This window comes from Agelaius phoeniceus, chromosome 6, assembly GCF_051311805.1.
Source record: "Agelaius phoeniceus isolate bAgePho1 chromosome 6, bAgePho1.hap1, whole genome shotgun sequence".
Lineage (NCBI taxonomy): Eukaryota > Metazoa > Chordata > Aves > Passeriformes > Icteridae > Agelaius > Agelaius phoeniceus.
In genome coordinates, this window is record NC_135270.1 from 1,533,138 (window position 1) to 1,548,398 (window position 15,261).

Here is a 15,261-nt window from a genome sequence, read left to right on the forward strand (position 1 = left end):
ATTTATAATATCCTAAATATTTGACTATGAAAGAAATGTGCCCTTTTGGCTAGGAAAAAAGGTAAGGAAAAACTCAACACCATTGTGTAAAGAAATGAAAAGCTGAATTCAGGACTTCCTTGCCTGCAATCATGTAGAACATGCAATTAAAGAGCCATTAAAGTGCCCAGACAAAGTTCTATACAGCAAGGAGGTATTCTTTCCCTTAAATATCAGCTTCCTCAGCATATCAAGAGCATACTTAGCCAAAACCTATTCTTTTCTTCCCACTTTCAAGTCCTAAAGAGGCAATTACTGCAGCAGGTTATTAACTCATTTCCAACCTGTGCCACACAAACATCTGAGTCAGAACTCATTTTTTCCACAGTACCAGGCAACAGGAGCCCAGCACATCCTTCCACAGAGCCTGTCACAAATTCAGTGCTTCTCCAAGTGACACAATACCCTGTGTGAGGAGCAGAAGGACATAGGAATTGTTCTGGCATCTGTAAGGACAGCAGCAGATCCACCCACAACAAACCCAAACTGAACAGCTCTGGGAAGTTCACCATTATTTGCAGCTCCGTTGCATTTGCAGACTAGATGTGCAGCCAGTCTGGACAGCTGCCTTCAGGACTAACTTCCTGAAGAAGTTATATTTCTTCCAGGGATTAAAGTTTGTGCAGAGTCTGAAATGTGTCCAGCTGTTTTCCAAATTGGATTTTTGTCTGTCAGCCTGATTCCAGTCCTAGAACAGATCAATGTTATAGTTCATTGCTTCCATTTTCTTCTCTCCCCTTGTATGGACAGCTCCTGTTTTCTACCTTTAATTGCATCTTTGTGGGTTAATGCTCTCTAGCTCAGACCCTGGTTCCCCTCTCCAGCAGCAAAAGATCAAACCTTATCTGGTTAGTCATTCCCACCTAAGAGAGTTATCTGATAGCAAGAAGGCAGCAAATATAAACACAATGTGCATGATCTCTTTCTAGCAGGCCCTTTCCCAACAATTCTTTTAGATAAGCACAGCAAGTGAAGTTGCAGAAGTTTCTCTTAGATGGGTCTGTGCCCATGAACTGTTAGGAAGCAACCCTGGCAATTTACTTTGAATGAGCCTTGGCAAACAGTCAGGAACACTCAAAAATCTCATGGAATGCCAGAGGCTCTTTTCCATTTCCTGTATTTGGTACATTTCACACCTTCCAGAGGATGCTTATTTAAGCATAAGACATCACCTCAAACTGCTTTATCAGGAGCCAACCATTCAGAGACTGAGACTTTAGTCCCAGAATTCTGCTACCAACAAAATACAAGCCAGGAATTCTGAACTCAGTAATTCACTCAGTAACAATTTTAACTTCAGCAAATGCTCAAATCCACCAGCATCCAGAGGGGAATTGTTTGCAACTCACCATGGTAACAGTGCACCAAGGCCAGCTATAAAAATTCACCCCTCTCCAATAAATGACTTTTGCTGCAGGAATAAACAGAGTATCAAAAACCCCTTCCCCAGCCCCCTTTTGCTTCTAGTACAGATGTCATTACCGTGCTTTGGAAATGGTGTGGAGGTAATTTGTGGTATTTTGTTGTTGGGTTTTTGTTTGGTTTTTTTAGGGTGGTGGATTTTTGTTTGGTTGGTTTTGGTTTTGTGGCTTTTGTTGTTTGTTGGTTTGGGGTTTTTTTAATTTTTTTTCTTTTTAATTTTTAAATTTTTATTTCTGTACCTAACCAAAACACTGAAGAGCTCTTTGTGCAGCCCCTGTACAAGCCAAGCCTGCTCCCATTAATGCCAACATAAGCCTCACAATTGACTTCCAGGGAGAAGAGCAGTTTGTTGTTAAGTACAGTAATATTTGTTTCACCTGCACCCATGCTAACCTCTCAAAAGGTTTATATTTATGGGCAACAGTGTCTGCTCCTCTCAGAGGGGTTTTGCAAATGCATAGCATTAACCTGTCATTTGATTTCCCACTTGATCCTGTGTACACACTGAGGCAAAGAGCAGCACTAAGGTGTGTTGGTAATGACTCCCCTGAATAAATCCATGCATATTTTACATTACAGGGTGACCCTTGCAGGTTAGGCTCCTTTTTTCCCACAAAAGGTGATTTGCATCAGGCTGGCTTCCTTCCAGATGGTGACCAGGAAGGGCACAGGGCGGCTCACACAGGACACCCTCAACATTCCAATGGCCTCAATGTGACTTTTTGAGTCCCATTATGTGAGACAAAGCCATCCTTCAGCAAGGACAGCTGCACAGCATTAGCACTTTGTTCTTATCTGATCCAGAGTATGATTTTTAGTCCATTTAGTTTGAAGTAGGAAGCAAGGAAAACATCTGAGTCCCATCACAGGAGGCACTACACACCTGCTTTGCATTTCTCTGAGTCTTCCTGCTCTGAATGCTCGGGTTATCTCCCAGCTTCACCTTATACTTCTGATGTAGTCATTTATTGCAAGAGCATTTCTAGGCCATCCCATTTCTTTCTAATGGAACACCTCAGACAAAAGCAATAGACAGGCTCAAGAATTGAATCCTTTCCTGCATCTCTACAGAGATTGCTGCAAGCTGCATGTTCAAAATGAATTGCAGTGATGCAGCTCAAGCATGTTTAAAGTAATGATCCATTCATTCTCAGGTATGGGGGTTTGGTAGGTAAGTCAAATAAAACAACTTCTCTGGTTTTCCAGAAAAATGGCTGAGAAATATTTGATTCTTTCCTGCCTATAATCCATGTCTTCTGATGGCACTGAAGGGAGCAACTTTTGTCTCCCTGTGCTCTCTCTCAGGTGGGCTGTGGTGCTGCTTTGCCCTTCCACCACTTGCACAGCAGGGATTCCACACTGATTTCTTCTGTCTGTGCTCTCTCACGCCTCTGTACTCCCACAGGATCCAAGAATTTGATCCAAAACTTCTGACAATGCAGGTTTTAGCTCATGCAACTGCTTCACATATGATGGGCTCTGCCCTTGTGGCTGCTCATCAGTTCCTGGGGTCATGGCTGCCCCTACTCCCTTTATTCCCTGCTGGTGCCCACCACTGGCTCTGACTCACCTAATGGATTGGTGATTTCATGGCTTTCTCTCCCAAATGCATTGCTGCTCTGAATACCCTGTGCACATTTATTTCACATGAGGATGGCCCCTGTGGGCCCTTTCCCTGCTCACCATGACTGCAGTTATCTCCTCACTCTGCCACCAGCCACAGTTTCAGCTCCCTCCCCACGTCTGGCAGCTCTTTAGAGAGGAGCTTGCTAATCCTCACATGCCAGGCACCCCTTCCAGCAGCAATTGCTCTGACTGGGGGTTTGGAACTGAGGCCCTTTTGCTGCTGCAGCACAGGTTCTGCTCAGGCCCCAGGGCTCACAGGGTGGCTGCAGAGGGCCAGAGCAGCGTTGGGATTTCATCTCCTGCATGAGCAAATCCAGCCTTGTGTCCTGTTCAGAGCTTCAGACACTGCTGGTGCCTCCTGTTCATGGTCTCAGCATGCTCCCCAAGCAGGCACAGCTGGACATTAGAAGTGTCTCAGACCATACAATTTGTGATTTTTATGAATGCAATGTATGCAATGAATGCAAAGTATGGAAACAGATATAGAACTGCTGAATGGAGAGCACAAAAAACCATTGCTTTCCCCCATCTCTGCCTAAATTACACTATGCTTGAAGGTAGCAACACTGGTAGAGCTGGTATTGCCCTATCAGTGTTCTGCAATCTCCTATCCAACACTCAAATACCACCTCACACCTCAAAAATTAACTCTGTACTGACACAGACTATTAACAAATTAATAGGACTAGAAGCCATTCATCAACACTCACACAAACTCTGCTTTAATTAATGAGCCATTCTTACCTGTTATGTAATGTTCACTGTCCTTAATGTTCAAACATCTCAATAGAAGCAGATTTCAGAAGTAATTAATATTCAAGTAGCTCAAAGACTTAAATTTGCATATTAATAGTTGCTTTCAAAGTCACATGGAAAGGTATTTGAAAGGCTGGGCTCTGATCCTGTTAAAATAAGTGTTAGAATTATTAGATTTTCAAAACTTTTTGGGCAATGGTTCTAAGATCACAGATCCTCGTTTTGTTTCTCCCATGACAACTCCAGGTCCTTCACTGAGAACTGGGACTTGAAACAGTTTGATTCTGCTCCTGGTGCAGTCCTAGGAACCAGACTGAGGGTGTACAGCCTGGAGTGCCACACAGCAGAGAAATGTCTGAAATGAGTTTGAATGTCTGAAGTTGAGTTTTCAAAGCAAGACTCTAAGCACATTCAGGGCTAAAGCACAATGTTGATTTTGCTGCTTGTGCGATTGTAGCAGAGACATTTCCTAGCAGAATAGGGGTGTAAATGATGGGAGGGGACTGCCTTGGTCACCCTGGAGTCCTAAACGTGTAGTATTTGTTAAATTAAAATAGAGAACAACACCCATTCTATCCATACGTACACACACAGCAGCTGAAATGCCCTCATAGCCTGTAATGTGTATCTTTAACACAAAAGATAAAAACCCCTTCAGACATCCCACAGAAATAAAGAACAAATACATTTAGCAGCACTGGAGGTCTCTCACAGCCAGGGAGCCACAGGGAAGCAGTTGAACTAAGTCCAGGAAGTGAACTTTACCCCATAAAACAGAAGAGCAGGGAAAAATAAAGATCCCAACAGTCTCTGCCAGGGTAAACAAGGATGAGAGGGTGGGAGAGAGGAGAAAATTCCTTACTCCCCTCAAATCTGCCAACTGCACAGCAGATGGCATTGCCAAGCATGGCTGGAAAACATAAACAGGATCATTAAGATTTCCCATAGGAATAACAGTATGGCATGTTCAGACTCCCATCTTTGTTCCTAGCAAAGAAACAAACAAACAAACCCAACAAATGTAATGATGAAAAAAAAAAATGTATAGTGGAAAGACAGGAAAAAAATATTGTTCAATCCTTCAGGAAATTAGTGACAATCATCAACTAAGATAATTGATTAAAACCAAAAGTTTAACAACTCTTCCTAATCCATTAAATATTCAAGAACCTCCTAGGGAATCATATAGCTCCTTCCTTGAATTCATCAAGATCTATTTTCAAATCCTGTGCTCTTTAGCCTTCTGCTCTACTTTAAAGTTAGTTTCGTAACTTCAGTAGTGCTGGTTACAAATTCATTTGCAGTGGTGAACTAGCCATGAAAACACTGGACAGAGCACAGAATCCCAGCTCTGCCATCCTTACTGATGGCTTTGTTTAAGAACATTCAATAGCAGAGAATAGTGGAAATCTATAAACTTGTTATCATCGTTTTTCAAATTAAAAGAGGCATTTCATTACCACCAGGATTTCACCCATGGCTTCAAACACAAGGTGACAGGACTAAAAATGTTATCTGGAAAAAGACTCCAAAAAGGCACCTCAGAAAGCACAGAATGTTACATAGGAAATATGTTAAGAGTTAAACAAAACTCCCCAATTCCTCTTCAAGAACCTCACTGGCTGCCTTTTTCAGATGTCAGTCCAACCCAAATAACCCCAAAGTTTCCCATCATATCTCCTCTACCAGGCCAGCCAGGCACAGCTCTCAGCCTGACTTCTTCCCCTGAAGTGGTCAGTGTTATCTTAGTTTTTCATCCTCATTGTTTTATACTAGCTTTACCTTCAGCTCCAGTGCTGCTTCTCATTTCCTGTTCCCTAAATGAAGAGAAAATTAGGTTCTCAGAGCACATCTCAAATCCTATCTTCTTTCTTTCCTGCCAAAAATAACTCGTTTCAGCGAGCTCTCTGGAATCATCACACTACTCAGATTTAGCAAGGCTGTTTTTATAGCCTGTTTAAACAATATATTTGATGGTGTCCCATCTGCAGCTGGTCTGAACCAAACCAGAAATACTCACACAATATTTGCTAAGCTACTGTCTCCACAGTTAGAAACATAAACTCTGTAGCACACATGACATTTCCTTCAAAACCCCTTCCCTGCTCATTTCAAATGCTTAGCAAATACTCAGCTAAAGTTAAACAACAAGATTTGCAAAAAGCAAGATTTGCTATGAAGGCAGAATGCCTTCAAAATCTTTGAAATAAATTTAAAAGAACTAAGTCAAGTTTTTGGTTCCACCACAGCATTTCTGGTTTCTTTGAAGCTGCATTTCACCTGCAGAGGAACAAATCAGAACACAATCCACTGCCATTGAACAGCACATTTCAGAGCTGAACTAACATGGGAAACACGTGGGATAGATCTTCAGGAGCAATGAATGGTTAAAAACCACCACTCTGTACTCCATACAAATATCAAGTGCCTGTTGTCAGGACCCTGCTAGTAAATCTTAGCTCAGTGTGTTGGCATTAAGACAGAACTTCAGGTTGTAATATTGCAAAAGGCGTTGGGGATTTCCTTGAGCAATCTCTGAGCTAATGCCATCCATACCTTTCACCAATGCATGTTACTCATTCAAGAGAAATCCTAAATGTGCTGCAGCCTTCTTGCACCCAGCCACTTTTTAGCCAGGGATTAGCATGTCACAGAGATTGCTGCAAGCCTGCATTGTGCCATGCACCTAAAGCTCTGCAGCATGAAGGCAATTTATGAGGGGTATCTGGGGGTATCTGCTTACCCCAGGCTGTTACACTGGAAGTTATTTCAGATACTGCATGGTTTGGTTTGGGGAGTTTTTAGTCTTTCAGAAAAACACAATTAAAGGCTTTAGGCTCGCAGCAGCTGTTAGTGCTTGTTTTTAAAACACAGTCAAGGTTTCTGTTTCTCAGTAGATTTTTCTCCCAGTCTTACCCCACATATTCTCCACAAAACCTGGTGCCTGCTAACTTTTGCTGCTGGCAGTGCCATCAATATACATCACTTGTCTCTCTTCCCCTCTGAGACTGGAATTACAAAACTCTTCCTGCATATGTAGCTCTGTGTCTTGCAGAGAAGTTCTCAGAGCCCACATCTCGTTTTGGTTTCAATAATTTTCAATACCATCTGACCTTGCTGAGCTTGCTGTTGGCAGTGGTGGAAATAACACAGCTTTCCATACTCAGCGCAGGACACAAACATCCTTTTCTCTTCTGGCTGCTCCTTCTGCTGCAAACACTTCTGCTTTTCAGCTTTTACTCTTGCACAGGGCTTTCACAAGAAAAGCAAGAAACAACTGCCTCCAGAACATTGAAATGCACATTCTTTTCTCAGCCTACTTACATGAAGTGTTAGGATACTGTCAGGTGTTTTATCTCCATTTTGTTACCTGTGAGAAAATTCCTTACAAGTGTGTTTCGCTGACAGGTATGTTTATAATGCTGGATTTCTGTAACAGCCCAGCCATAGCAATAAACCATTGCATTCAAATGTGCAGCTCCTGTTCCTGCTCCAAGCCTGCTGAGAACCCTCCTGCAGCTCCTCACTGCACAGCTTCCACAGAGGCCTGCAGGCAAATGGAACAAAATAATCTGCTCTTCCCCAGCACTGTGTGGAGTCCTAAACAACCTGGATGGATCAGGGGATCTTAACACTTCTCCCAGGTAAGCTCACATTTTAAAGACTGAAAGCTCCCTACATTTCCAGTCCCATATTCCCATACATTCTGTCCACTCTTTCCATTACTCAGGATTTCTGCAGAAGCTCCTGCCTTCACTCAGCCTTTCTCCTGGCTTCATTTTTATCTGCAAACTACGACTTTTAATTTACCTTTCTTTTTATTCTAAGAGCCTTCAGCTTCTTCTTCAACATCTCCAAACTTACTGCACTTCATAATAATTTCTTTATTTTTACTTTCCTACATCTCCTTCAACTATGCAGTGGAATGCATGCACCTACAATCTTTCACCTGCCAGGCATGATGAACTCTAAATAAATATTTAATATACAATTTTGTATCAAATATCTCACTTGTCACCTTAAAGGATGTCTGTTTTTACAGCTCTGATACAGCAAGGCATGTACCATACAGAAGTTGCTCTGTTAGCAAGGCTTGGAGCTGCTGTACCATGGAACAGCTCACATTTCCTGAAAAGGTCTTCCACAGCCCAAAAACATCTTTTTGCTTCATTTGTTACAAGTTATTCCTGAAGAAGCACCCCAAAGATCTGAGGACCTCCAAAGAGGATTACATATTCCTCTACATTAAGAGCTGAGCATTTTACCTTAATACCACTGCTTTTGGTCTTTATTTAACTCTCCCCCATCTCCCAATGGCAGAATAATACCAAATTTCTTCTTAGCAATATTGTGTAAAGCATAACATTTATGCTTTACACAGTATTGCACAATATGTGTATGCACATATTTATGCACAATAATTTATTGTGCTACTTTCCAGGCAAGCCAATATAATAGACAATGCTTGGGACTAAGCAATATGTATTGTAGTTAGCACACATATTACCCCTCAAAAATTCATATACAGCAAACAGAGCAGACAGTCATCTCAAACATGCCAGTATAACATCTTTGCAAACAATAGCTTGTGTTTTTCTGGTATTTTTTCAGCTTTAAGTTTATTCCACATCTGTTATAGCAGAATGAGAAACTGGAATGTGGCCCAAGGACTACTTCCAACAAATCCTTTCCTTTATTACTAGAAACAATGTTATTCACCATAGAGCATATGTTCCTATAATTATGTTTTTGAGCAAAAGTATTAATGACATTTTGGCCATATGTCTAGTTATTCTTCTCAGAGTAACTCTGGGGATTTTTGGTACATTTGCATTATATAATGGTCAGAAACTTTAATTAAAAGTTTGAGATTTCAGTATCTCTTATTTACAGTAAAATAGAAGCCAAATGCAGACCCATCCAATGATTTTGAGCAGTACTCAGCTACTCAAAATCATTTTTATGATTTTCCAACATTCCAGCATTATGTAGGCTTTTGAAGAATCTATTTTCCAATGGTGCACCTTTATCAGGATATGAACAAATGGAATTTTAAATGTTTACCTCTGTCTATCCTTGTAATTCCAACACAAATCCTTAAAGCATGAGGAAGTAAAATGGGATGAGAGTTTGAAACAGAACATTCCACTGGTTTTGAGGGAGAAGTAAATTTTGTAATCTGGTCATAGTCAACAGTGTCTTTGCAAATTCTTTCATGACTGAAGCAAGGTATTGAAAAAGGAAATACTCCTAATTATTTCTATGTTTCTTCTGAAAAGTCTAGACAATCAACATAGCTTTCAAGAGTCAAGTAACTACCAAGATATTCTATGAAAATTGCACACATGGATTATAATATAAACTTGGATTAGTATTATTCTAGCAATGAAAATAAATAGGCCATACTAAAATCAAGTATGAAGCAAAAAAGTAAATAGGCCACACTAAAATCAAGTATAAAGCAAAAATTCAGCATTTCCTTAAACCATCTGATATCCATATTGTCCTCTTTACCTCCTTTTGTACTGCATCCTCTGAATAACCAGAGAGAATAATGTTACCTGTACTTTCTTTTAGTGCTTTGTACTTAGCATGTGTGGAAAGTACTGACTTTCAAGTCCTTAAAAATGAAATCCATTTGTTTGTGGGTCAGGTAGACACAAATGCTTCTGGAATTAACACACGATAAAAGCTGCATCATGGAAGTTTTGCACTTGTCTTACAAGTGCCACTGTAAAGGTCAGAAACACCTCATTGCCCTGTGTCTTTCTCCAACTAGCCCTGAAAAACACAGTAAAAGCCAAACCCTTTTAAAATGCTTTCTGGAAGAATAAATTGACGTAGACAGGAGCGTTCACACTTCTAGGTTAACAGATAGTGACCCACAAACAGGATCGCTGCTGATTAAACTAGTGAGACCCACTGATAACCAGAATCCTCATCCACTAGGAAGAGGAGAAATTAATTTCATACAGCCTAGTAAAAAAAAAAAAATAGCTTCTGACTTTTACCAGTGTGGGTGGGATGTGAATGTGATCAATAGCGCATCTCACCAATAATGCCAATTATTTCATTTCCTTAAACAATCTCTCAATTTTCTGCTGCAGGCTAGCCCTTGAATTATTTTCCTCTTTAAAGCAGGATGCCTTTCAATTTTCTCTGAAAGCCAAACTTGTCCTGCTGCCAGGATGAGTGAGGGAGGAGGCTCCTGGAGAATATCACAGGCTTTGTGTGAGCAGCAGGTTAGATCCATGCTCTGTCTCTTTTTTAAGCAAGGAGAGGGGGAGTGATGGAGGTGTGCTGACCTGCAGCAGCCAAAACAGCCTCCAGGGTTTGAAGCTGCCTCTCTGAAGCTCTCCCACACTGCTGTCCCTGTGCTGCAGGTCAGTCCTTGCAACACCTCAGAATCTATGCCAGAGTGGAGACACCAGGCTCTACAAATGAAGACATCAGGTTAATTCCTTTTGTTTCCTTACAATCCATGCTGGGTAGGGAGGAGAGAGCAGAATTCAGCAATCATTATCACCCAAGGACCTGACTTTATTCTCCCAATATCATTTATATCCACAGCTTCCTTCCTTCAGCAATTTTAGAAAATGTGTTCAAAGCCACAAAAGTGAACAATGCTGATGGTAAGTTTGTTTTTGGGAGTGAATTGCTGAAGATGAGGAGAACTGCACCAATAAAAATCCCTAGGTACATTAAAGAACAAATTAAAGACTCAGGTCATGCATTCAGTTTGGTAAAGTTTAAACATATGAATTTTGATATCTCTGAACATTAAGTCCAACACCTGGAGCTGTTAGAAAGTTACACTTGCAGACTAAACCTGCCTTAATCCTAGAAGTGCAAAAAAAGTGACTGCCTGTCAGTAAAACCATATCTTAAGCATGGTGGATTTTTAGAAATGGAAAGAAAAGGTAAGAGTTTCCTTTTGTGCTCAGCATAAAAGCCTTCAAGTAAATGAAAATACAAGACTTTAAATATTTTCTTATTTAAGTATTATTGCACACCAGACAATATTTCCTTGAAATAATAACAGTTGCTATCCAGAATAGCAAAGCACATCTTCATTACTATAAAGGAGGCATTTCTCCAGGCCATCATGAGACAAGCTCTCCTGATTTAAAAATGAAAATGGTCTTGTTAGTGGAATATCTGAAGAAAGTTATAAAACAACCATATGAATTGAAAGTATTGTTCTTCAGCTCACAACTCATGCTGTAAAATCAAAATCAAAATGGTAATTAAAAAAAAGCAACAAAAAGTATCTAGAGTCTTGGGAAACTCAACTTCATTCAAAAAACACAGTGAGGATTCCTGTATTTCCAAGCTTTTTATTACTAATGGGTAAGGCCAGATTGGCAGACCTGGTTTTAGAATCAGGAACAAACTTGGTCTAATTCTTTTAGAAGTTGATCAATGCTGCCCTGAAATAAAATAAAGGTGTTGCCCAGAGTTAACTGAAGGTCGATGCTTCTAATGGCTCAAACAGCAGTTCTTCCATCATTCCTGATTATTTATATGGGAGGGAAAAAGTATTAAAAACCCCATTAAAACCCTAAATTTAATGGCCTTTCTTTTCTCCTGTTTTTATGTTCTTACCCTAAAATTCTGACTCAGCTATGGACTTCAGGGAGAGTAGGATCAAACCTTGAATAAATAAAAACACTCAGTGGACATGGAGGGAAATCTCCATGCCAATCTGAACCTAAATTTCTGTGAGATACTTCTGCTTAGTGCATTTGAAACAATCAAATGTTGCTGCTGAAATCTCAGGAATACAGCTACAGTATTAACTAGAGTCACAAAAATAATGACATAGTTTCAGCACAATTCAGCATTTTCATCGTGGACACAGCAGCAAATGAATAAAACCCATCCAGTCCCGTGCCTGATGCTGATCTACAAGTTCAGGTAACACAAATGAGCACAGCTATCAGAGTTTCTTTCACATACCGGATAAAATGGAAATGTTCAAATGTCCAGGGCCTCCTGACTGCTGCGGGTGATGTTATTCCCTGAAGTGATGCTGCCATCTTGTGAGGGAAAGGCTTAAATCCACTTTTATTTTCATTCCTGAGATGTATCCACAGTGACTGGAGACCTGGGACACACAGGTCAGGAACTGCCAGGGATGGGAGCTGGATATTTGCTCTCCCTCCCCAAAACCAGCTCTTTGGACACAGAGTGGAGAGGACAGGCAACCCTGGCCAGGAATTCAGAATTCTTCACAGCAAGTTCACCCTTGGTGGAGCAGAATACTCAATTTGTAGTGGGACATTCAAAGCAAAGAGAACTTACATTTCAGGTGGAAATGAAAGCAGAGGAACCACGGGCAGTTCATGCTAAAAGTTGGTGAACTCCACTTCCTTTCTTCTAAATTCCACTGTGCAGCTGGTACCTTGTGCTGCTAGATTGGGAAACCAAGCAAATTTTAAAAATGCCTTTTGCATGGCCAGATATTCCATCCATCCACCAGTCCTTGACATTAGGGATCAAAGGACAGAGTACAGCTAAAGTGAACAAAGTAATTTCTTGACTTTTTCACCAAATAACACATCATTGTTATTCTAATATAATATCTTACATTCTTCTGCATCTCTGTATTCTAATTCTCCATACTCTCATCCAAATGCACACACATAAGATTTCAAGACAAGAACTAGAAGCACCTACAGTTGGATTGAATTTCACAGCATGGGCTAAGGAAACTGACTGCTATTAAATCTAGAGTGAAGTTTTCCAACAATGCTTCTACAACTGAAAATGTCACTTCAAGTGTTGCATGCACTCAGCATGAATCTGTTTTGGAAAAGAAATAAAGTAGCTTCAGTATGATCAAAATATTCTGACTTCATATTTGTGAATGGAGTATTTAAATCTTCTATTTCCACATTTATAATATGTAATGCAGAAAATACAATTTTGCAACATTTCATTTCTTGAAAGCAACTAGAACATGTATGGTATTCTAGAGGCCATACACCACAGAGTCTATGTACATTCAGTTTTCACATGGGTGTACAGAGAAATGTCCCGAAAATTAATTTTATTAGCACACCTAAAGGTTTACTGTTGCTAGAAAAAAAAATCACCTGCTCCTCCTGGCTGCCAAATCCATGTCTTTCTGCAAGCCCCCCACACCAGAAGCAGCATCCTGCTGTTTGGGCTTAGAGTTGTAGCTACAAGCAGTGACCTCTCTGCTCTCCCAATATGCAAATTTGTTATGTTACAAGAAGTTATTTTAATAATCCCTCACGGGTGTTACTGAAATGAATCTGTTACTTTGCAGTTGGAGCAGCTGGTGAGGAGAGAGTGCCCACCACACTGTTAGATTTTATTCTTGCTTCCTGGAAAAACAAATTGACTTAAACACGAGCGTTAACACTTCTAGGTTAAAAGACAGTGACCCACAAACAGGATCACTGCTGATTAAACCAGTGACACCCACTTATAACCAGAATTCTCATTCACTAGGAAGAGGAGAAATTACAGCTGTTACAGCTCTGGGTCTTCATGTATTCCTTTGGAAAAAGAGTGGAAGCTACCATCGTGCCCTGTCTTTGAACAGCACAGCTATTCACACAGAAGTAAAATGTTTTGGAATCTCTGAAAGAAAGGACTACAGCCTCAATTATTAATCAGACATTTTGGCAGTTACCAGTTGCAAACTATTGTTGTGATGTTGTGAGGGTCCTCAGGACAAGGTGAGAGATGAGAATTTGACTCCAAGTTCTCAGAAGGCTGATTTGTTATTTTATTGTATTATAAGAGATTATATACTAAAACTACACTAAAGAAAGAGAAAGGAGACATGAGAAGGCTGGACAAGAATGAATAATAAAAACCTGTGATTGACCAGAGAGTCTGACACAGCTGGACTGGGATTGGCCATTAATTAAATCAATTCACATGGCACCAATCAAAGATGCACCTGTGGGTGAGCAACCTCCAGACCACATTGCAAGCAATCAGATAATTATTGTTTGCATTTCTCTTCTGAGGCTTCTCAGGAGAAAAATCCAGGTGAAGGGATTTTTCAGGAAATGTCATGGTGACAAACTGTGTGTAACGTATTCATTAGCTTGCAGCACACCCCAGCATGCATGGTGTGAGCCAAGAACACCTTTTTCTCTTTGCCTGCTTCAGGCTTTCCAAAGCACAGTTCTTCACTGGGAAACTGTAAACCAGACAATCTGGCCCTACATATTTATAAAATGTTTTTGTTTCTTGACTTAACAGCAAGATCTGCTCCTTGTAATTACTTGGAAGAGCACTGAATCAAGAGATACATTCTACTGCCTCCTCTGTAAAACACGTGGCCTTTTATTCATGACAACAATGGCCCTGAATTTTATTTTTAATTCAATATGCTTAGTGAGTCTGGAGTCTCTACACTCTATATTCAATTATCTAATCTGAAATCACAGCCTAAAATAAACTGTGTTAATCAGAGATTAGAATATGTTGTACTTCTCCTCCATCTGCAAAACTGTTGTGGACTTTGGGCAACAGCCTCTGAATCCTTTGATGCTCCACATGCCCACGTTAATTCCTGTAAATATGAATGTTTCTGGCCTGAGAGAGGAGCAGGTAAGGGGAAAGGATGATGTGACCCACATTCACAAGCAAAACCCTCTCATTGCATTTCCTGGTACTGACAAATGGAGCCTTTTAATTTGCTAGGGTCTGAGAACTCTTTGAGAAATGGGCTCAGGAGATGTATCTATTTCACTGGGAAAGCAACCTTTCACTGCCAGCATGCAGGTGTCCCTTCAAAGCTAAGGGGCTTTGGTTTTCATGTGATTTATCTCTGTATCTCACCTCAGAATGTTAGTCTGCCCTCAGGTATTTCACCTCTCCTACACACCTGAACTTACTTTGCTGGCTTGAACCTATTAAAATTTAAAAACAAAAAACAACAACAACAAAAACCAACAGATGCATTAGAACTATGGAATACAGAGGACATGTTTGCAAGGATGGTGTGTGGAGGAATAACAGTGTGTACTGTTATTCCTCCAAAACATGAAAAGCCATAAAACCCATCCAGCTGACCAAGCAAGGCCATCTCCAGAGCCAGCAAATGCCCCGGGGGGACTCAGTGACAGAGCCTGGGGGTCACTGTAGGCACTCACAGTCCCTCTGCAGCCCTGCCACCCAGCCAGCCACAGCCAGCAGCCTCCTGCAGGGGCCAGGAGCAGCCCTGGCCACCTGCACAACCCAAATTCTGCTCCAAACAATTCCAGGAGTTTGGGAACCAGAACAAGAACTAAGGGGTCTGAATCTCTGAGCTCCCCTGAGCTGATTTGAGCTCCCTACAAGAATTCTCATGTCAGAAAAACTTTTTCTTGGCCAGCAGTGAATACTCACAGCTCTATTTGAAGTGCAAAGGAGCTGAAAAGACTAAGGTAC

At 40.8% G+C, this 15,261-nt stretch overlaps 1 long non-coding RNA gene across 1 annotated transcript; it reads right to left on the reverse strand.

The window, feature by feature from the left end:
- Positions 1-276: 276 nt before the first annotated feature.
- LOC143694204 (uncharacterized) lies at positions 277-14,786 on the reverse strand. The gene is made up of 4 exons (XR_013182557.1): positions 14,671-14,786; positions 12,148-12,256; positions 3,832-3,989; positions 277-727 (listed from the first exon to the last, which is right to left on the reverse strand). It is a non-coding gene; the product is annotated as an uncharacterized LOC143694204 (long non-coding RNA).
- Positions 14,787-15,261: the final 475 nt, after the last annotated feature.